Genomic DNA, 23,192 nt, shown 5'->3' with positions numbered 1-23,192 from the left:
ACAACATAACAATATAAATTCTGAAGTTTATTAGTCGTAAAAATCAAACAGAAGTTACACATGGAAAATGTTTTTATATTCCTGAACCTTAAAATCTTGCCTTGTCATGTTAAGAAAAATTAAATGTTATTACCTGAATATGCCAGTAACTATATCTTTTATATTTAGTCAACTTCAAAGAAATAGTCTAAGCTCTTTTAAGTTTTGACTGAATTAAATTATTCCCTATATAGTTTGTCAGTACCATTCATGTAGAAGTTGAAATTTATAACTTTCACCAAATTATCGAGAGAATTAGTGTTGATTTAAGGGGGGGGAAAAGCATAGTTAATTAAATTAGCATTGTCTTTCTTAAAGGAGGTGAAAAAATGTTGAATAACGAGTTTATCATTCAAATAACCATAAAAGGTGTTTATAATGCACGTTTCCAAATAGAGGTAATAAAATATGCAAATTTCCTACAATGTAACATTAAGTATGTGCGAATGTCTGTATGTGTAAAATTAAATACAAGTTACTTGTGTCACTATTACAAATGGAACAAGTTTTTCTCACAATTAATATTTCTTAAGTTATCCTACTATGGTTCACAGAGAAGTTTCAAGTTTGAAAACTAACATGAGGGACTTCCCTGGTGGTCCAGTGGCTAAGACTCTGTGCTCCCAATGCAGGGGGCCCGGGTTCGATCCCTGATCAGGGAACTGGATCCTACATGCCGCAACTAAGAGTTCACATGCCACAACTAAATGAATAAATAAATATTAAAAAAAAGAAAACTAGCGTGACTTTTTACATTTTAAAGAAGCTGTTTTTTTAATTGAGGTAACATTGGTTTGTAAGATTATGTACGTTTCATGTGTACAGCATTACAATTTGAATTCTGTATACACTACACCACCAAAAGTCTACTTTCCATCCATCACCCTTAAATTGACCCATTTTACCTATTTTGCCCTCCCCTACACCCTGCCCTTCTGGTACCACCGATCTGTTCTCTGTATCTATGTGTTTTTGTTTTATTTCTTTGATTGTTTTGGGTTTTTAAAAAATATTCCACATGAATGAAATCATACAGTATTTGTTTTTCTCTGACTTATTTCACTTAGCATAATATCCTCAAGTTCCGTCAATGTTCTTGCAAATGGCGAGATTTCATCTTTTTTGTGGCTGAGTAGTATTCCATTGTGTGCGTGTATGTGTGTGTATATATATACATATGTATGTATACACACACATGTGTATATATATATATTTATACACACACCACATTTTATTTATCCATTCATCCATCAATAGGCACTTAAGTTGTTTCCATATCTTGGGTATTGTAAATAATGCTGTGAAGAGCATAGGGGTACATATATCTTTTTCAAATTAGCATTTTCATATTCTTTGGATAATTACCCAGAAGTTATATAACTGGATAATATGGTAGTTCTATTCTTAATTTTCTGAGGAATCTCCATACTGTTTTCCACAGTGACTGCACCAATTTACATTCCCATCAACAGTGTATAAGGGTTCATTTTTCTCCACATTCTCACCAACACTTGTTATTTCTTGTCTTTTTGACAATAGCCATTTTTAAGGGGGTTGGTGGTATCTCATTGTGGTTTTAATTTACATTTCTCTAATAATTAGTGATATTGAGAGTTTTTCATGTGCCTATTGGCCATCTGTCTGTCTTCTTTGCAAAAATGCCTGTTTGGGTCCTCTGCCCATTTTATAATCTGATTGAGTTTTTGTTGTTGTTGACTTGCATGAGTTCTTTATACATTTTGTATATTAACCCCTTATTGGATATATGATTTGCAAATATGTTTTCCCACTCAGTACATTGTCTTTTTTTTTTTTTTTTTTTAGTGAAACAAGTAAAATGTTTATTAGGAGGAAAAATGGTATGTGAGAATAGACCCGCACAGGCGGGCTCAGAGAGGGAGTCGAGCTCTCATGCTAGTTTGAATCACTTATATGGGGCATTTCTTCCAGGTTTCCTCTGGCCACTCATATTGCTGTGTCTGGCTCTGAGTCCATATTTGGTTTATCTCAGGGTCCTCCCTTGTGTGCGCACATCTCTTAGCCAAGATAGATTCTATCGAAGAGGCCTATGGGTAGGTTGGCATCACCTACTATGGGGTGACGCCCCTTCCCTTTTGAGCTACAAGGAGCCTTTCTGCACATATGTACCTGGAAAGGTCTCCTTGACCTTGAGAATAAGGCATATGTGGTCTCTTTATCTTTTATCTGGGCAGGGCTCAGCTTCTCCTCCCTCCAGCTATTGTCTTCATCTTGGAGTATCTGTCCAGAGGGGACAAGCTCCAGCTGCTCAGTTTCAGGTCCATCTATCTCCTGCCTCAGGGTCACAGAGTGAATGAGAGAGTGAACGAGATTTAAACCCAGGCAAGTCTGATTCCTGGGCCCTCACACCCAGAGGAATTTCACTTCCTGTTCTACTCAGAACTCACTGATTGTACTGGTGTTTCTTTTTTTAATTTATTTTAATTTTTTTAATTTAATTTTTTATTTTTTATATATATATATTTTTAACATCTTTATTGGAGTATAATTGCTTTACAATGTTGTGTTAGTTTCTACTTTATAACAAAGTGAATCAGTGATACATATACATATGTCCCCATATCTCTTCCCTCTTGCATCTCCCTCCCTCCCACCCTCCCTATCCCACCCCTCTAGGTGGTCACAAAGCACCGAGCTTATCTCCCTGTGCTATGCGGCTGCTTCCCACTAGCTATCTATTTTACATTTGGTAGTGTATATATGTCCATGCCACTCTCTCACTTTGTCACAGCTTACGCTTCCCCCTCCCCATATCCTCAAGTCCATTCTCTAGTAGGTCTGTGTCTTTTTTCCTGTCCTGCCCCTAGGTTCTTCAGAACCATTTTTTTTTGTTTTTTAGATTCTATATATGTGTGTTAGCATACGGTATTTGTTTTTGTCTTCCTGACTTATCCTCACTCCGTATGACAGACTCTGGGTCCAACCACCTCACTACTAATAACTCAATTTCGTTTCTTTTTATGGCTGAGTAATATTCCATTGTATATATGTGCCACATCTTGTTTATCCATTCATCTGTTGATGGACACTTAGGTTGCTTCCATGTCCTGGCTATTGTAAATAGTGCTGCAGTGAACATTGTGGTACATGTCTCTATTTGAATTATGGTTTTCTCAGGGTATATGCCCAGTAGTGGGATTGCTGGGTCGTATGGTGGTTCTATTTTTAGTTTTTTAAGGAACCTCCATACTGTTCTCCATAGTGGCTGTATCAATTTACATTCCCACCAGCAGTGCAAGAGGGTTCCCTTTTCTCCACACCCACTCCAGCATGTATTGTTTGTAGATTTTTTGATGATAGCCATTCTGACTGGTGTGAGGTGATACCTCATTGTAGGTTTGATTTGCATTTCTCTAATGATTAGAGATGTTGAGCATCCTTTCTTGTGTTTGTTGGCAGTCTGTATATCTTCTTTGGAGAAATGTCTATTTAGGTCTTCTGCCCATTTTTGGATTGGGTTGTTTGTTTTTTTGATATTGAGCTGCATGAGCTGCTCTGTATTTTGGGGATTAATCCTTTCTCCGTTGACTCATTTGCAAATATTTTCTCCTATTCTGAGGGTTGTCTCTTCATCTTGTTTATGGTTTCCTTTACTGTGCAAAAGCTTTGAAGTTTCATTAGGTCCCATTTGTTTATTCTTCTTTTCATTTCCCTTTCTCTAGGAGGTGAGTCAAAAAGGATCTTGCTGTGATTTATGTCATAGACTGTTCTGCCTATGTTTTCCTCTGAGAGTTTTATAGTGTCTGGCCTTACATTTAGGTCTTTAATCCATTTTGATTTTATTTTTGTGTATGGTGTTAGGGAGTGTTCTAATTTCATTCTTTTACATGTAGCTGTCCACTTTTCCCAGCACCATTTACTGAAGAGGCTGTCTTTCCTCCACTGTATATTCTTGCCTCCTTTATCAAAGATAAGGTGACCATATGTGCGTGGGATTACCTCTGGGCTTTCTATCCTGTGCCATTGATCTATATTTCCATTTTTGTGCCAGTACCATACTGTCTTGATTACTGTAGCTTGCTAGTATAGTCTGAAGTCAGGGAGTCTGATTCCTCCAGCTCCATTTTTTCCCCTCAAGACTGCTTTGGCTATTTGGGGTCTTTTGCATGTCCATACAAATTTTAAGATGATTTGTTCTAGTTCTGTAAAAAATGCCATTGGTAATTTGGTGGGCATTGCATTAAATCTGTAGATTGCTTTGGGTAGTATAGTCATTTTCACAATATTGATTCTTCCAATCCAAGAACATGGTATATCTCTCCATGTGTTGGTATCATCTTTAATTGCTTTCATCAGTGTCTTATAGTTTTCTGCATACAGGTCTTTTGTATCCCTAGGTAGGTTTATTCCTAGGTATTTTATTCTTTTTGTTGCAGTGGTAAATGGGAGTGTTTCCATAACTTCTCTTTCAGATTTTTCATCATTAGTGTATAGGAATGCAAGAGATTTCTGTGCATTAATTTTGTATTCTGCTACTTTAGCAAATTCATTGATTAGCTCTAGTAGTTTTCTGGTGGCATTTTTAGGTTTCTCTATTTGTAGTATCATGTCATCTGCAAACAGTGACAGTTTTACTTCTTCTGTTCCAATTTGTATTCCTTTTATTTCTTTTTCTTCTCTGATTGCCGTGGCTAGGACTTCCAAAACTATGTTGAATAATGGTGATGAGAGTGGACATCCTTGTCTCCTTCCTGATCTTAGAGGAAATGCTTTCAGTTTTTCACCATTGAGAATGATGTTTGCTGTGGGTTTGTCGTATATGGCCTTTATTATGTTGAGGTAGGTGCCCTCTATGACCACTTTCTGGAAAGTTTTTATCATAAATTGGTGTTGAATTTTGTCAAAAACTTTTTCTGCATCTATTGAGATGATCATATGGTTTTTATTCTTCAGTTTGTTAATATGGTGTATCACATTGTTTGATTTGTGTATACTGAAGAATCCTTGCATCCCTGGGATAAATTGCAGTGGATCATGTTGTATGATCCTTTTAATGTGTTGTTGGATTCTGTTTGCTAGTATTTTCTTGAGGATTCTTGCACCTATATTCATCAGTGATATTAGTCTGTAATTTTCTTTTTTGTAGTATCTTTGTCTGTTTTTGGTAGCAGGGTGATGGTGGCCTCATAGAATGAGTTTGGGAGTGTTCCTTCCTCTGCAGTTTTTTGGAAGAGTTTGAGAAGGATGGGTGTTAGCTCTTCTCTAAATGTTTGATAGAATTCACCTGTGAAGCCATCTGGTCCTGGACTTTTGTTTGTTGGAAGATTTTAAATCACAGTTTCAATTTCATTACTTGTGATTGGTCTGTTCATATTTTCTGTTTCTTCCTGGTTCAGTCTTGGAAAGTTATATCTTTCTAAGAACTTGTCCATTTCTTCCAGGTGTCCATTTTATTGGCATAGAGTTACTTGTAGTAGTCTGTTAGGATGCTTTGTATTTCTGGGGTGTCTGTTGTAACTTCTTCTTTTTCATTTCTAATTTTATTGATTTGAGTCCTCTCCCAATTTTTCTTGACGAGTCTGGCTAATGGTTTTTCAATTTTGTTTATCTTCTCAAAGAACCAGCTTTTAGTTTTATTGTTCTTTGCTATTGTTTTCTTTGTTTCTATTTCATTTATTTCTGCTCTGATCTTTATGATTTCTTTCCTTCTGTTAACTTTGGGTTTTGTTTGTTTTTCTTTCTCTAGTTCCTTTAGGTGTAAGGTTAGATTGTTTACTTGAGATTTTCCTTGTTTCTTGAGGTAGGCTTGTATAGCTATAAACTTCCCTCTTAGAACTGCTTTTGCTGCATCAGATAGGTTTTGGATCGTTGTGTTTTCATTGTCATTTGTCTTTAGGTATTTTTTGGTTTCCTCTTTGATTTCTTCAGTGATCTCTTGGTTGTTTAGTAACATATTTTTAGCCTCCATGTGTTTGTGGTTTTTACGTTTTTTTCCCTGTAATTCATTTCTAATCTCATAGCTTTGCGGTCAGAAAAGATGCTTGATATGATTTCAATTTTCTTAAATTTACTGAGGCTTGATTTGTGACCCAAGATGTGATCTATCCTGGAGAATGTTCCATGCTCACTTGAGAAGAAAGTGTAATCTGCTGTTTTTGGATGGAATGTCCTATAAATATCAATTAAATCTCTCTGGTCTATTGTGTCATTTAAAGCTTCTGTTTCCTTATTTATTTTCATTTTGGATGATCTGTCCGTTGGTGTAAGTGAGGTGTTAACATCCCCCACTATTATTATGTTACTGTTGATTTCCTCTTTTTATAGCTGTTAGCAGTTGCCTTATTTATTGAGGTGCTCCTATGTTGGGTGCATATATATTTATAATTGTTATATCTTCTTCTTGGATTGATCCCTTGATCATTATGTAGTGTCCTTCCTTGTATCTTGTAACATTCTTTATTTTAAAATCTATTTTATCTGATATGAGTACAGCTACTCCAGCTTTCTTTTGATTTCCATTTTCATGGAATATCTTTTTCCACCCCCTCACTTTCACTCTGTATGTGTCCCTAGGTCTGAAGTGGGTCTCTTGTAGACAGCATATATATGGGTCTTGTTTTTGTATCAATTCAGCAAGCCTGTGTCTTTTGGTTGGAGCATTTAATCCATTCACGTTTAAGGTAATTATCAATATGTATCTTCCTATTACCATTTTGTTAATTGTTTTGGGTTTGTTTTTGTAGGTCCTTTTCTTCTCTTGTGTTTCCCACTTAGAGAAGTTCCTTTAGCATTTGTTGTAGAGCTGGTTTGGTGGTGAATTCTCTTAGCTTTTGCTTGTCTGTAAAGCTTTTGATTTCTCCATGAAATCTGAATGAGATCCTTGCTGGGTAGAGTAATCTTGGTTGTACGTTCTTCCCTTTCATCGCTTTAAGTATATCATGCCACTCCCTTCTGGCTTGTAGAGTTTCTGCTGAGAAATCAGCTGTTAACCTTATGGGAGTTCCCTTGTATGTTATTTGTCGTTTTTCCCTTGCTGCTTTCAATAATTTTTCTTTGCCTTTAATTTTTGCCAATTTGATTACTTTGTGTCTCGGCGTGTTTCTCCTTGGGTTTATCCTGTATGGGACTCGCTGCACTTCCTGGACTTGGGTGGCTATTTCCTTTCCCCTGTTAGGGAAGTTTTCAACTATAATCTCTTCAAATATTTTCTCGGGTCCTTTCTCTCTCTCTTCTCCTTTTGGGACCCCTATAATGTCAATGTTGTTGCGTTTAATGTTGTCCCAGAGGTCTCTTAGGCTGTCTTCATTTCTTTTCATTCTTTTTTTCTTTATTCTGTTCTGCAGCAGTGAATTCCACCATTCTGTCTTCCAGGTCACTTATCCGTTCTTCTGCCTCAGTTATTCTGCTATTGATTCCTCCTAGTGTATTTTTCATGTCAGTTATTCTATTGTTCATCTCTGTTTGCTTGTTCTTTAATTCTTCTAGGTCTTTGTTAAACATTTCTTGCATCGTCTTGATCTTTGCCTCCATTCTTTTTCCGAGGTCCTGGATCATCTTCACTATCATTATTCTGAACTCTTTTCTGGAAGTTTGCCATCTCCACTTACTTTAGTTGTTTTTCTGGGTTTTTATCTTGTTCCTTCATCTGGTACATAGCCCTCTGACTTTTCATCTTGTCTATCTTTCTGTGTATATGGTTTTTGTTCCACAGGCTGCAGGACTGTAGTTCTTCTTGCTTCTGCTGTCTGCCCTCTTGCTAGTTTGTTTTTAATGTATGAAATACAACAGATTTTGTATATTGATTTTGTACCTTGAAACTTTACTGTATTCATTTTTTATTTCCAGTAGTTTTTTGGTGGAGTCTTTAGGGTGTTCTACATTTAAAATCGTATCATCTTCAAATAGTGATAGTGTTACTTCTTCGTTTCCAATTTGGATGCCTTTTATTTCTTTTCCTTGCTAGGACTTCCAATACTATGTTGAATAAGAGTGGCGAGAGTGTGCATCCTTGTTTTGTTCCTTATCTTAGAAGGATAGCTTTCAGTTGTTCACTGTTCACTATGATGTTTGATGTGGTTTTGTCATTTATGGCCATTATTAAGTTGAGGTACGTTCCTTCTATGCTCATTTTATGTAGAGTTTTTATCATAATGGGTTTTGAATCTTGTCAAATGCTTTTTCTGCATCTGTTGAGGTGATCATATGATTTTTATCCTTCGTTTTCTTAATGTGGTGTATTATGTTGATTGATTTGCAGATGTTGAACCATCCTTGCATCCCTAGAATAAATCCCTTTTGGTTATGGTGTATGGCCCTTTTAATGTATTGTTGTATTTGTTTTGTTAATATCTTGTTGAGGATGTTTCCATCTATATTCACCATAGATATTGGCCTATAATTTTCTTTTTTGTGTCTTGATTCTGTCCTTTTTTGCTATCACAGTAATGTTAGCCTTGTAAAATGAGCTTGGAGGCATTCCTTTTTCTTGACTTTTTTCTGAAAAGAGTATGTATTAAATCATCTTTGAATGTTTGATAGCATTCACCAGTTAAGCCATATGGTTCCAGACTTTTATTTTTGGGGAGGTTTTTGATTACTATTTCAGTCTCCTTATTAGTGATCAGTCTATTCAGATTTTTTATTTCTTCATGATTCAATCTTGAAAGTTTATATGATTCTAAGAATTTATTTCTTCTAGGTTGTTCAATTTGTTTCAATATAGCTGTTCATAATAGTGTCATAATCGTTTATATTTCTGTGGTATTTGTTGTAACTTATTCTATTTTGTTTCTGATTTTATTTGAGCTTTCTCTCTTTTTTTCTTAGTGAGTCTAGCTAATGATTTGGCATTTTTGTTTATCTTTTGAGAGAATGAGCTTTTAGTTTCATTGATCTATTCTATTGCCTTTTAGGTGTCTATTTTACTTATTTCCTCTCTGATTTTTATTATTCTTTTTCTTCTACTGACATTGAGATTTGTTTGTTCTTCTTGTTCCTTCAGATGTAAGATTACATTGTTATTTGAGACTTTTCTTGCTTCTTGAGATAGGCCTGTATTGCTGTAAACTTCGTTTTTAATACCAGTTTTGTTGAATCCAATAGATTTTGGTATGTCTTATTTTCATTGTCCATCAGATATTTTTAAATTTCTCCTTTGATTTCTTTTTGACCCAGTAAATTTTTCAGTGGCATGCTGTTTATTCTCCACATATTTGTGATTTTCCAGATTTCTTCTTGTAGTTGATGTCTAGTCTCATACCATTTTGGTCAGAAAAGGTGTTTGATATTATTTCAGTCTTCTTAAATTTATTGAGACTTATTTTGTCTCCCCGTATATGGTCTATTCTTGGTCTCCCAGTATATGGTCTATTCTTCTTGCATGTGCACTTAAGAAGAATGTATATTCTGCTCCTTTTAGGTGAAATGTTCTGTATGTATCTATTAAGTTTCTCTGATCTAAATTTCCTTCAAGATTGTTGTTTCCTTGTTGACTTTCTGTTTGGATGATATATCCATTGATGTACATCTGGTGCTATATTTCCTTAGTATTATAGTGTTGCTGTCAAATTCTCCCTTTAGGTCTGTTAATAATTGCTTTATATATTTTGATGCTCCTGTGGTAGGGTGTGTGTGTATATGTGTGTGTGTGTGTGTGTGTGTGTGTGTGTGTGTATAAAATGTTATGCCTTCTTGATGTAACTTGCCTTCTTTATCATCATATAACATTCATCTTTATCTCGTTACCTTTTTTGACTTGAAGTCTATTTTGTCTTTTATGAGTATGACTACATCTACTTTCTTTTGCTTGCCATTTGCTTGGAGTATCATCTGTCTTCCCTTCACTTTGAGCCTGTGTTTTCCTTTTGAGCTGAGATGCGTTTCCTGGAGGCAGCATAGTTGGGTCTTTTTTAAAAGTCAGTCCAGGCACTCTGTGTCTTTTGATTGGTGAATTCAATCTATTTCCATTTAGGATGATTGGTGATAAATGAGGACTTAGTATTGCGATTTTATCTTCTGTTTTCTGCTTGCTCTGTTATCTCCATTGCTTCTTTTTCCTTGTGTTTCTTTTTTTCTTTTTTTTTCCTTGTGTTTCTGTTTGCCACTTCCGTTTGGTGGTTTTCTATGATGTTTTTCTCAGTTTCTTCTTGCTTTTTATGTTCCTTGTCTCTGCTCTAGATTTGCATTATTTGTTCTCTGTGAGGTTTGTATAAAGCATCTCATGGATACAATAGTCTTTTTTTCTGCTGATAGCATCTTATTTCCATTGCCTATACAGGTTCTGTCCCTTTTCTCTTCCCCTTTTGTGTTTTTTTTTTTGGTCACAAATTATTCCTTTTTATGTTGTGAGTTTGTTACCAAATTGAAGTAGCTACAGTTAGCTTTAATGCTTTTAACACTTAGCCTTTATGCTGTGATTATTTAACTGCCTATTTTAATATAGAGTTGCAATTTTCTGCTTCTATTTGTCACCTTACTTAAAGTTTTGTGTACTTTTTTGACTTTTCATTTCAGATAGAAGAGCTCCTTTCAACATTTCCTGTAAAACAAGCCTAGTGGTGGTGAATTCCCTCAGCTTTTGTTTGTCTTGGAAAGCCTTTATTTCTCCTTCATAACTGAATGATAACTTTGCTGGATAGAGTCTTCTTGGCTGACAGTTTTTATCTTTAAATATTTTGAGTATGTCATTCCACTCTCTCTTGGATTGGAGAGTTTCTGCTGAGAAATCTGCTGATAGCCTAATGGGGGTGACTTTGTAGTTCACTTTCTTTTTTCCCTGTCTGCCTTTAAAAATTTGTCATTGACTTTTGATGGTTTTACCCTAATGTGTTTGGAGAAGGTCTTTTGTGCTGAGTTAATTAGGCATTTTCTTACCTTGGTAAACTTCTATATCCATTTCCTTCCCCAGGTTTGGGGAGTTCCCAGCTATTTTTCTTGAAATAAACTCTCTGCTCCCATTTCCCTCTCTTCTCTTTCTGGGATACCTTTACCATCCCTTATGTAGCTCTTTCTAATGGAGTTGGATAATTCTTGTTGTATTTATTCATTTTAAAAACTCTTATTACTCTCTCCTCTTCTGCTGTAGTCATTTCTGGATTTCTGTCTTCGAAGTCACTAATTCTCTCTTTCATATGGCCTGCTCTATTTCTAATGCTTTCTAATGCATTCTTTATCTCATTTATTGAGTGGTTCAGCTGCATATTTTCTGTTTGTTTTTTAGAGTTTTAATATCTTTGATAAAGTATTCCTTCTGTTCATTAATTTTATCCCTGAGATCACTGAACTGCCTTTCTGAGTTTTCTTGTAGCTTGTTGAGTTTCTTTATGACAGCTATTTTGAATTCTCTGTCAGTTAGATCACAATCTTCCAGGACTTTGAGTTAGATTCCTGGAGAGTTGTCATTTTCTTTTTCTGATCCCTGTGTTACTATGGTTTTTCGTGGCGCTTTATGTGTTGTTCCTCTGCTGCTACATTTGAAGTAGCAAACACGTTTCTTATTTAGTTCAATCTTTGTTTGCTTTAATTCTAACAATTCAATAAATTGGTAATTAGAGTCCTTTTTATTTTTTTTAATTTGGTGGTGCTATTGCACAAATTTTTGGTTTCTTTTTCCTGAACTGCCTTCAGTTTGAGAATAGGCACTTTCCCACCCTCTTCTGCCTCTGCCAGAGGTGTCACCAATGCTCTTGTCATCACTGCTCATGCCTCCTGGGTTGTGGGCGACTTGCTGCTGCCAATGTCACTGTTATCATTGCCATCATTCTTGGAGGTACTGGGATGATGGTGGGCACCTCTGCTGTGTCCAGGATTGCCTAAGTTGCAGGCACCACTGATGCGGTAGGGGGAGAATAATGGTAGGGAGGTCTGGGTCGTACTTCTTTGCTGCATCCAGGGTTGTCAGGTCACAGGTGCCACTGCTGTGTTCAGGGGGCCAAAGTTGCAGGTGTCACCACACCTGGAGGGACCTAGATCATGGGCCCTGCTACTGTAGGTGCCATGTTCCCTATGATCTTGGGTGCTGCTGTGGCTGGGAAGCTGGAATCATATGCACCACCTTTACTGCTGTTACCAGGTTCTCTGGCTGTGCTCTCAGCCACCGCAGGTGGTAGCTCTAAATTGTGAGCACTGCCTCCACTGTTTCCCTTGTTCCACCACCACTATGTCTTCCAGTCAACCCACCTTCAGATGTACAGATGTGTGGATCTCTCTGGCATCCTGGTGTGTTGGACAGTGGAACCTCTGTTGAGTTATGGATGTTTTACTACTTGTAGACTGAAGAGGAGAGCCAAAGAGAGCATCTTCTTCTGCCATGATACTGACATCACTCCCATGAAGTTGTTTTATCTTAACATTTTGTCTTGATTTTAATGACCCATCAAGCATTCATTTAATACATAATTATTGAGAAACCATTATGTTCATAGGTACTGTCTTAGAACTAGTGTATGAGAAAAAAATATCAAGCAAGAACTCTGCCTTCTCAAAGTTTAAAATGTAGGAAGGATGCATTGGTATTAGATCATAGAATTTTAGTATAACTGCAATTACAGAAATAATCAATATTCTCAGTCTCCCACCTAGAAGCAGTTATTGTATACGTGGTTTGATTTTCACTGACTCACAACAAAAAATTTTGCTTTATTTTTTAAAAAATGTCAACTTTTGCTATTCTGGTTAGATTAAGTTCTTTTGAGCATGGTGTCCAACCACTGAAAGAATTCTTAATATAAAACACTAAAACGCCAAAAGGAAATGAAATCTGTCACCATTAAACACATACTTTGTTGTGCAGATTTCCTTGGTAACCATCAAACCAATCTCAGAACAAAACCAAAATAAACTAAGGAATAAATATGGCTTTGTTTGAGGTCTTGTATAGTTTTAAAGAGAGTTCAATCTACTTTATTTTAATAGTATATGATGTGTTTACATGTTTCAAGTTGTATTTTTGGATATCTACAAGGTTCTTTACAGGCTAAAGATGTGTTCTTTTCTTCTCAAAGCCTGGCCTCAGGTGTCTAAATAGCTATTGACATTTAAGTCAATGTAATTTCCTAAGAGCAGTCATATAAATGCCAAGAGTTTACATTCATCATGTACATTCCCCCCTTTATTTGTAAATCTCTGTGTCATACCTAATAGATCTGTGCTTTAAAAATCTCTTTCTTCAACATTTACTAAATAAACACTTTGTACAGAATCCCCTAATATATGCTTCAGTGAAGAGCTAAAAATACACTTAAATACCATTACAGTAACTGTTAACAATTTCCAATTAAATTTCATGATGGCATATTAAAATAGATATGATACAGTAATGTCTCCTTATTACATGGATTGTAATATATTGGATGACACTTTAGACTCCTAAACCCAAAAAGTCAATTATAAAAGTAAAAAATAGCCTATACTTTAGAAGTTCTCCCAGAACATTTTATTTTCTTGTTTTACAACTGGATATGTCCATAGAAGATAGGGTCACTTCCCTGGTAGTTCTTGAATTCTACCTGTCAGATAGCTACTGTATTGGCATAAAAGGAACGTGAATTTTGGAAAAAGAGCATTTGGCTAATTAATATGTGTGTGTGTGTGTTTTTTTAAGTGACAACCTGAAACTATTGCGCTTTCTTTTTTTAATTTCTAGCAGAACAAGATAGGGATGTTGATATGTGGAAGACAAGGTTATGTGTCGTAGGGAATCATATAACCAGGTAAAATAAGAGAGGGTATAAGTGACTCTGAGTAGCGGAGTTGATTGTATTAAAATTACAGAACAAAGGCACAATCCAAACTGAAGATACCAGCGGTCTCTGGCTAGCATAGCATTTATTTGGTACTAGGGGACCAAGCATATCAAGCAGAGAGGTCAGCATATGGGGGCAATATTTTGACTTCTGTTTTGCTTTCTGTTGTTGTTGTTTCACGGAGTTTGCTAGTAGAATGATCTAATTCTTGTTGATGACCAAGGCAGTCAGCCTTTTGCACATAATGCATTTTTTTTTGTGGATTTTTTCACCCTGAACTTTTAGAGAGTTTTAATGCTGGTATTTCACTGTGAACTCCCTGTAATGATTCACTAGTGGAAAATGGTCTCTAACAATTCAACATGAGTTATCCCAGGATACCTAGTTAGTCCTCAGGCAATGGATGGTTCACGTGGAGGAAATAGCATGCTGATTTGCAGTTATAATTGAAGAAAATTGCTTGAGAGGATTCTGACAGCACAGAAAATAGGCCAATTAGTTACCCAACTCTCATCCTCCTGTGATTCATGATTGTCTCCATTTAATTTTACTGTCACTTATGAAGTAAGGTTAAGAATAGATTAGCTTCTTTTAGCCACATCTTACAATTAGCTTACTCCTGTGCTTCTTCCTCTTTTTTGTTTTAAACAGCATGATTGGGTTTAAAAATCAGTATTCTCAAAACTGTATTTAACAGTTATTCATCAGAAAGCACTTACAAATATTTTAAACCACCTTACTCGGCATAATATCCTAACAATCAATCATGTTCAGAGTAGGTTTTTTTTCCACCAAAAGATCATCAAATGCTACTTTGTAATAATTAAAATCAAAGCCAAGAATATATAATAAGCTTTGGCCAAGTAAATAGATATTAATGTTTGAAATCAATTTTATAGTGACAAGTTCATTACAGGAGAAAAGGGCACAATAAAAGCATAATACAAAAAATGCAATTTCCAACACTATAAAATCTAGAAAATCAACATTTTCCTCCATACCTCTGTTATTTCTACTTATTTCAAAATATTGCTTGTACTTCCTTTGAAAAGAAAAATAAGTATTTCAGTTGATGGGAATATTGTAAGGTCATCATGTTTTCTCACATTTCTACATAGATTGGCTAATAAACTTGGTCTAGCTGAGTTTAAAGTGTATGTTTGTGTTTGTGTGTATGTGTGTCTGGTGTTGTCTCTCTATCTAATAAAAGTGCCTTAGGGAACAGAATAAGGCTTTTGCTTATATTATGTTCCAACCAAAGCACTCACTTTGTCTCTGAGCTCACAGTAGGAACTAAGTATATATTGTTGACATAAGGAATCACTGAATGATCTTGATTTACCTGTGCTAGGAAGTTTGCCTATTACATCCAGAAGCCACAGTGTTATTCTTGTCACATAATTGAATTGAATCATGTCTGGAGCAATTTAGTCTGAATTATTTAGTCAGGTTCCTCACAAGACTTCTGTAGAGAGCTATAGTACTCTATAGCTTTTATTTTTCATGGCAGTATTTTCTCTTAATATCTAGATATCCATCCATCCATCCATCCATCCATCCATCCATCCATCCATCCAATCTAGCTCTTCCTTCCTTCCTTCCTTCCTTCCTTCTTTCATCTGTCTATCTATCTATCTATCTATCTATCTATCTCTCTATCTATCATCTATTTAAATTACTTGTTTTGAGTATTTTGACATATTCCAGGTCCAGGATGTATGGGTTACAAGACCAGGTTAATGTATCTCTAATTTGTACTTAATTACCTGTTTAATTTGGCTGATCATTTATGCAATTATTTATATTTTATAAGTCAATAATTATAAAATAGAGAACATAATCAAATTATAAGTGTTTCTTTGATTTAGTATATCAGCCCAGATATCTTCAAGCTAGGTGCCAAAATATTATGTGATATAACTAACCTGAATTAACATTTAATGCCTAGATTTCCCTCTTGGAAATGTCTGAAACCAAGCTGTTTGCTATTTGAGGAACCATTTTGTTGTGGTTCAAAAATACTTGTGAGGGATTTCATCCACATTTCTCAGGAATGAATAAAGTATTTGATTATAACTGGAGGTATATAAATTACTTCTATAATGTCCATTTATGTTCCATTTATTCAAGCTAGAAAAAAAATTCCAACATATCTCAAGATCATCTTGCTTCTTAAGACTAGTTATTTCTTGTAAGACATAGAACATAATACTGTGGACTGAAACAGCTTAGAGAAAAAAAAACAATTTAAATACCATCTGCAAAATCTTCTTTGGATTTTAACATTCTGCAGGAAGACAACATAAAAATCTGAACAGAAGCACTCAATAAAAAGAGAAACCAATTATGCATCTTTATCAATTTCACTTTTCATCTCCCTCAATTATAAAAACACATTATGGAGCAGATTACTCAACAAGTCAAGGAAACCAAATGGAAATGCAGTTAAATTGCAAACACCATTAAAGCATCTTCTTGTATTTTATGATGGACAATTTCAAAGAAAATTGTATAACAGTCTCACTTGATGTTCCTTTTATTTTATTTTGTATTTTATTTTTTAAATAATGGTTTGCTTTAAGAAAGATACAGTTTATAAACTGGACAGGAAATATGCTTTAATTTATTTCCAGGGTGGCTATATACATTTCCTTCTTGTCACATATCAATATTCAATTATGAATTATTCTAGAGTTAAGCACGTAACCTATAAGTAAAGAAGAGTTTTAAACCAAACATATTTATTTCTTTTTTCCTTTTCTTTATTTTCTTCCAGTTTTATTGAGATATAACTGACACACAGCAGTATATAAGTTTTAGGTGTACAGCATAATGATTTGACTTACATGTGTCATGAAGTGATGACCGCAATAAGTTTAGTGAACATACATCATCTCATACAGATATAAAATTAAAGAAATAGAAAAATATTTTTCCTTGTAATGAGAACTCTTAGTACTTACTCTCTTTACAACTTTCATCTATTGTGTACAGCAGTGTTAATTTTATTTATCATGTTGTAAATTATATCTGTAGTACTTAATTTATCTTATAACTGAAGTTTGTAACTTTTTTTTTCTTTTTCTGAATTTTTGAATTTTATTTTATTTATTTTTTACACAGCAGGTTCTTATTAGTTATCCATTTTATACATATTAGTGTATACATGTCAATCCCAATCTCCCAATTCATCCCACCATCACCACCACCCCCCGCCACTTTCCCCCTTTGGTGTCCGTACGTTTGTTCTCTACATCTGTGTCTCTATTTCTGCCCTGCAAACTGGTTCATCTGTACCATTTTTCTTGGTTCCACATATATGCGTTAATATACGATATTTGTTTTTCTCTTTCTGACTTATGAAGTTTGTAACTTTTGACTACCTTCATTCAATGCCCCCTCCTTCCACACCCCTCCTCTGGCAACCATAAACCTGATCTATTTTTCTATGAGTTTGTTTGTTTTGAAGTATAATTAATATATAATACTATGTTAGATCTCGGTGCACAGCATTAGTGATTTGATATATACATTTCAAATGATCACTACGATAAGTCTAGTAACCATCTGTCATCATACAAAGATATGACATCGTTATTGACTATATTCCCCATGATGTACATTTCATATGCGTGACTATTTTGTAACTAGAAGTTTGTACCTCTTAATCTTCCTCACCTATACAGAGAAAACTCTGTATCTGAAACTGTTTCTGTTTTGTTACATTTGCTCATTTGTTTTTTTAGATGCCACATATAAGTGATCATACAGTATTTGTCTTTCTCTGTGTGACTTATTTCATGTCGTAAAATACCCTATAGGTCCATTCATGTCACAAATTGCATATTTCATTCTTTTTTATGGCTAACATTACATTGTATATATATATATATACCACATCTTTATCAATTCATCTATTGGTGGGCACTTACATTGCTTCCACATCTTGGCTAGGGTAAATAATGCTGCAATGAACATAGGGATGCATATATCTTTCTAATTGGTATTGCTGTTTTCTTCAGATAAATACCTAGGAGTTGAATTGCTGAATCGAGTGATAGTTCTATTTTTAATTTTTTGAGGAACCTCCATACTGTTTTCCATAGTGGCTGCACCAATTTATTTGAAATCTTCTTTTCAAATATAAACACTTAAATCTATAAATTTCTTTCTGAACACTGCTTTAGATGCATCCCATAATTTTTGATATATTTCATAAAAATTAAATTATTTTCTAATTTCCATTATAGTTTCTTCTTCACCCTTGGTTTATTTAGAACTATTCTGCTTAATGTCCAAACTCTTGTGACTATTCCAAATTTCTTTCTACTGATGATTTATAATTTAAATGTGGTGTTGTTGGAGAATGTACTGTGTGTTATTTCAATAATTTTAAATTAATTTAGTATTTTAAAAAAAGACTCACCTTGTGTTCTATCCAGTGAATGATCCATTTATGTTTGTAAAAATTGTGTATTATTCCTATTATTAGGCAAAATGTTCTATAGATATAAATTGGACAGTGTTGGTCAAGTTTTTTATATCTGTGCTAATTTTCTGTGAATTCATTTTATCTATTTATCTATTGCTGAGATTGAGGTATTGAAGCCTTCAACTTTTATTTTTGAATTGTCTCTCCCTTCATGTCAGTTTTTGCTTTATGTATTTTTCTCTATTTTTAGCTACATATATGTTTATATTACTTATATCTTTCTGATAAATGAAACCTATTATCATTATAAAATATCCCTCTTTGTCTTTAGTATTATTTTGTCTGATGTTTATAGGCAATCACACTCTTTTAGTTTCTGTTTGTATGGAATGTATTTTTCTGTTAGTTGATTTTCAACCTATTTATGTCTTTGAATCTAACATATCTTACAGGTATCATATAGATGAATCTTGTTCTTTATCCCATACGAAAATTTCTGCCTTTTGATTATAATATTCAACCAATTTAAATTTGTTATAATTATTGATATAATTGGAATTGCATCATTTTGCTATTGTTTGTATATACTTATTTGTATATAAATACATAAAATATATTTGTGTTTCATGTCTTTCTTATTCCTCTGTTACTTTTTACTGTCTTCTATAGTGTTAAATATTTTCAAGTGAACTATTTAACTTCTTTTTTGTTATTGTTGTTATTTACCATATTTTTGAGGTTTTTAAAAAATTATTTTTGGAAGAATGAATTATATGGGTTTTCACTTAAAAAATTTATTTATTTATTTATTTATTTATTTGGCTGCGCCAGGTCTTAGTTGCAGCATGCAGGATCTTTGTTGCCACATGTGGGATCTTTGTTGCGCCATGCAGGATCCATTTCCCTGACCAGGGATGGAACCCAGGCCCCCTGCAATGGAAGCACGGATTCTTAACTGCTGGACCACCAGGGAAGTCCCTGTTTCTCTTTTGTATATAGGTTCATTTGTATCATTTTTTTTGGATTCCACATATAAGTGATTTGTATGCTTGTCTTTCTCTGTCTGACATACTTTACTTAGTATGGTAATCTCTGGGTCCATCCATGTTGCTGCAAATGGCATTACTTCATACTTTTTTATGGCTGAGTAATATTCCATTGTATATATATTTACCACATCTTCTTTATCCATTCATCTGTTGATGGACATTTAGGTTGCTTCCATGTCTTGGTTATTGTAAATAGTGCTGCAGTGAACATTGGGGTGCATATATCTTTTCAAATTAGAGTTTTCTCTGGACATATGCCCAGAAGTGGGATTGCTGGATCATATGGCAATTCTATTTTTAGTTTTTTTTTTTTTTTTAAGGATTTTCTTATTTATTTATTTATTTATTTATTTATTTTTGGCTGTGTTGGGTCTTCGGTTCGTGCGAGGGCTTTCTCCAGTTGCGGCAAGCGGGGGCCACTCTTCATCGCGGTGCGGGGACCGCTCTTCATCGCGGTGCGCGGGCCTTTCTCTATCGCGGCCCCTCCCGTCGCGGGGCACAGGCTCCAGACGCGCAGGCTCAGCAATTGTGGCTCACGGGCCCAGCTGCTCCGTGGCATGTGGGATCTTCCCAGACCAGGGCTCGAACCCGTGTCCCCTGCATTAGCAGGCAGATTCTCAACCACTGCGCCACCAGGGAAGCCCCTATTTTTAGTTTTTTAAGGAACCTCTATCCTGTTTTCCATAGTGGCTGGACCAATTTACATTTCCACCAACAGTGTGGGAGGGTTCCCTTTTCTCCACACCCTCTCCAGCATTTATTATTTGTAGACTTTTAAATGATGGCCATTCTGACCAGTGTGAGGTGATACCTCATTGTATTTTTGATTTGCATTTCTCTAACAATTAGCAAAGTTGATCATCTTTTCACGTGCCTATTAGCCATCTGTATGTCTTCTTCGGAGAAATGTCTATTTAGGTCTTATGTCAATTTTTTGATTGGGTTGTTTGTGTTTTTGTTATTGAGTTGTATGAGCTGTTTGTATATTCTGGAGACTAATCTCTTGTTGCTTGCTTCATTTGCAAATTTTTTCTCCCATTCTGAGGATTGTCTTTTCATTTTGTTCATGGTTTCCTTTGCTGTGCAATAGCTTGTAAGTTTGATTAGCTCCCATTTGTTTATTTTTGCTTTTATTTCTGTTGCCTTGGGTGACTGACCTAAGATAACATTGCTACAATTTATGTAAGAGAATGTTTTGGCTATGATCCCTTCTTGGAGTTTTATGGTGGCATATTTAAGTCTTTAAGCCATTTTGAGTTTACTTTTGTGTAGGGTGTGAGGGAGTGTTCTAACTTCGTTGACTTACATGTGGCTGTCCAGCTTTCCCAGTGCCACTTGCTGAAGAGACTGTCTTTTCTCCATTGTATATTCTTGACTCCTTTGTTGAAGATTAATTGACCATAGGTGTGTGGGTTTATTTCTTGGCTCTCTATTCTGTTCCATTGATCCATATGTCTGTTTTGATTACTTTAGCTTTGTAGCATAGTCTGAAATCTGGGAGGGTTATGCCTCTAGCTTTGTTTTTTTCCTCAGGATTGCTTTGGCAATTCTGAGTCTTTTATTGTTCCACCTAAATTTTAGGATTATTTGTTGTAGTTCTGTAAAAAATGTCATGGGTAATTTGAAAGGGATCACATAATGTTAATTTCTTGATTTTGAACATTGTACAATGGTTATACCAGATGTTATCATTATGTGAAGCTGGCTGAAAGGTATAAGAGAACTCTGTACACTTTTTGAAACTTTTCTGTAATTATAAAATTATTTCAAAAGAAAAAGTTTTAAAAATTTCTCAAGTGGAGAAAATAATATATTCCTCCATGAAATGATTCATTTTCCCCATATCTCTACTAAATAATTTACTAAATTTTCTATCATGTCCTCACAGATTGGTGCTGCCACTTCTATTATTTCACATTGCCATCTATACATGGTTTATTTCTGGGCTATTTATCCAGTTTGGTCTACTATTCATCTATAAATATTATACTTTGTTTTGTTTTATTTTATAAAACACGGCTTTGTATATCTTTTTTTTTAAATTGAAGTATAGCTGATTTACAATATTATATTAATTTCAGGTGTACAGCATTGTGATTCAGTATTTTCATGGATTATATGCCATTAAAAGTTGTTATAAAATAATGGCTATAATTCCCTGTGCTCTATAATATATCATTGTTGTGTATCTATTTTATACATAGTAGTTTGTAATTTTTAATACCGTACACTTAATCTTGCCTGTCCCCACCCCCTCTTCCCACTTGTAATCACTGGTTTGTTTTCTGTGTCTGTGAGTCTGTTTCTGTTTTCCTATATACATTCATTTAGTTTTTTTTTTTAGATTCAACATATAAAAGTGATATCAAACAATATTTGTATTTCTCTGACATATTTCACTAAGCATAATATTCTCTAGGTCCACACATTGCCAAAATGGCAATTTCATTGTTCTTTATGGATGAGTGATATTCCATTATATATAGATATAGATATATACATAGATAGATAGACAGATAGATAGATAGATAGATAGATAGATAGATAGATAGATAGATATAGATAGCTCACTGCTTCTTTATCCATTCCTCTGTTAATGGACAATTGGGTTGCTTCTATTATCTTGGCTATTATAAATAGTGCTACTATGAACATTGGGGAGCATGTATCTTTTAGAATTAGTGTTTTCATTTTTTTCTGGATATATACCCACGAGTGGAATTGCTGGATCACAAGTTAGTTCTACTTTTCGTTTTTTGAGGAACCTCCATACTGTTCCCCATAGTGACTGCATCCATTTACAGTCCCACCAACAGAGTGCAAGGGTTCCTTTTTTTTTCCACATCCTTGCCAACATTGTTAATTTTAGCCATTTTGACAAGTGTGAGATGATATCTCGTTGTTTTGATTTGCATTTCTCTCATAATTAGCAATGTTGAGAGTCTTTCCATGTGCCTGTTAGCCAACTGTATGTTTTCTTTGGAAAAATGTCTATTTAGGTCTTCTGTCTATTTTTTGATTGGGTTGTCTGTTTGTTGTTTTTTTTTTTAAATGATGAGAGATTACATCTATTTATTTATTTATTTTTGGCTGCATTGGGTCTTTGTTGCTGCACACGGGTTTCTCTAGTTGCAGCGAGTGGGGGATACTCTTTGTTGTGGTGCACAGGCTTCTCATTGCAGTGGCTTCTCTTGTTGCGGAGCACAGGCTCTAGGTGCTCAGGCTTCAGTAGTTGTGGCATACAGTCTCTAGAGCACAGGCTCAGTAGTTGTGGCACACAGGCCTAGTTGCTCCACAGCACGTGGGATCTTCTCGGACCAGGGTTCGAACCCATGTCCCCTGCATTGGCAGGCAGATTCTTATCCACTGCACCACCAGGGAAGCCCTGTTTTTTTTTTTAAATATTGAGTTATATGCACTGTTTACATATTTTGGGTATTAATCCCTTGTCAGTCATATTTTTTGCCAATATTTTCTCCCATTCTACAAGTGGTCTTTTCATTTTGTCAGTGGTTTTCTTTGCTGTGCAAAAGCTTTTAAGTTTGATTAGGTCCCATTTGTTTATTTTTACTTTTATTTCTTTTGCATTAGAGATAAATCCAAAAACATTTTTACTGTTTATGTCACAGAGTGCTCTGCCAATGTCCTCTTCTAAAAATTGTATGGTTTCAGGTCTTACATTTAGGTGTTTAATCCATTTTGATTTTATTTTTGTATATTATGTGAGGAAGTGTTCAAATCTCATTGTTTTACATGTAGCTGCCCAGCTTTCCCAGCATAACTTATTAAAGAGACTGTATTTTGGACTTCCCTGGCAGTCCAGTGGTTAAGACTATGCACTTCCAATGCAGGGGGCACAGGTTTGATCCCTGGTCGGGGAAGATCCCACCATGCTGTGCAGTACAGCCAAAAAAATTAAAAAAAAAAAAGAGACTGTATTTTCTCCATTGT

The sequence above is a fragment of the Balaenoptera acutorostrata genome, chromosome X, assembly GCF_949987535.1.
Source record: "Balaenoptera acutorostrata chromosome X, mBalAcu1.1, whole genome shotgun sequence".
Classification (NCBI taxonomy): Eukaryota; Metazoa; Chordata; class Mammalia; order Artiodactyla; family Balaenopteridae; genus Balaenoptera; species Balaenoptera acutorostrata.
Note: the sequence above shows the minus strand (reverse complement) of the source record.